This window comes from Aptenodytes forsteri, unplaced genomic scaffold (genome assembly GCF_000699145.1).
Source record: "Aptenodytes forsteri isolate BGI_AS27 unplaced genomic scaffold, ASM69914v1 Scaffold270, whole genome shotgun sequence".
NCBI classification, from domain to species: domain Eukaryota; kingdom Metazoa; phylum Chordata; class Aves; order Sphenisciformes; family Spheniscidae; genus Aptenodytes; species Aptenodytes forsteri.
The window spans coordinates 3,281,371-3,281,873 of NW_008794631.1; the positions used below are offsets into that span (position 1 = coordinate 3,281,371).

The 503-nt window shown below is 34.0% G+C and overlaps 1 protein-coding gene across 7 annotated transcripts in view; it reads left to right on the forward strand.

Annotated features, from left to right (window-relative positions):
- LRRFIP2 (LRR binding FLII interacting protein 2) overlaps positions 1-503 on the forward strand; it is a 50,621-nt gene that overhangs the window by 29,310 nt on the left and 20,808 nt on the right. The window lies entirely within an intron of this gene.

Consider the following 503-nt stretch of genomic DNA (forward strand, 5'->3'; position numbering starts at 1 on the left):
TTTTTTAATAGAGTGTATTTTAGTCATTTTTAAGAGCTTGCAAAGAGATATTTTTAGACATACTTTTTTATCTACAAAATTAATGCTTTGTCTTTTATTTCCCAAAGAAATAATTTTATTCTGTATTTTACTTTTAGCAAGTATTAGTTTCTTACAGAATTTGTTTTCTGTGTGAGAAATATTTAGCAGGAAAGGTCGAATTTTAAGAGGCTAGGGCTATAAGAATGCATATGCTACATTCCACTGGAAGCTTTCTTCTGAATCCTGGGTGGCAGAAATTATAATTTTTTAGAAATATTTTAAACTTCTCCAGTTTTTCAGCACTAATAGCCTCCTTATGGAAGTCTTCTGAACAGAAGACTCAAAACTGTGATGTTATGATAACTGATAAGTCATCAAAGAGAAACCAACATTTCACCGAGAACCACAGGATGGTTTGGGTTGGAAGGGACCTTTAAAGATCATCTAGTCCAACCCCCCTGCCATGGGCGGGGACATCTTTC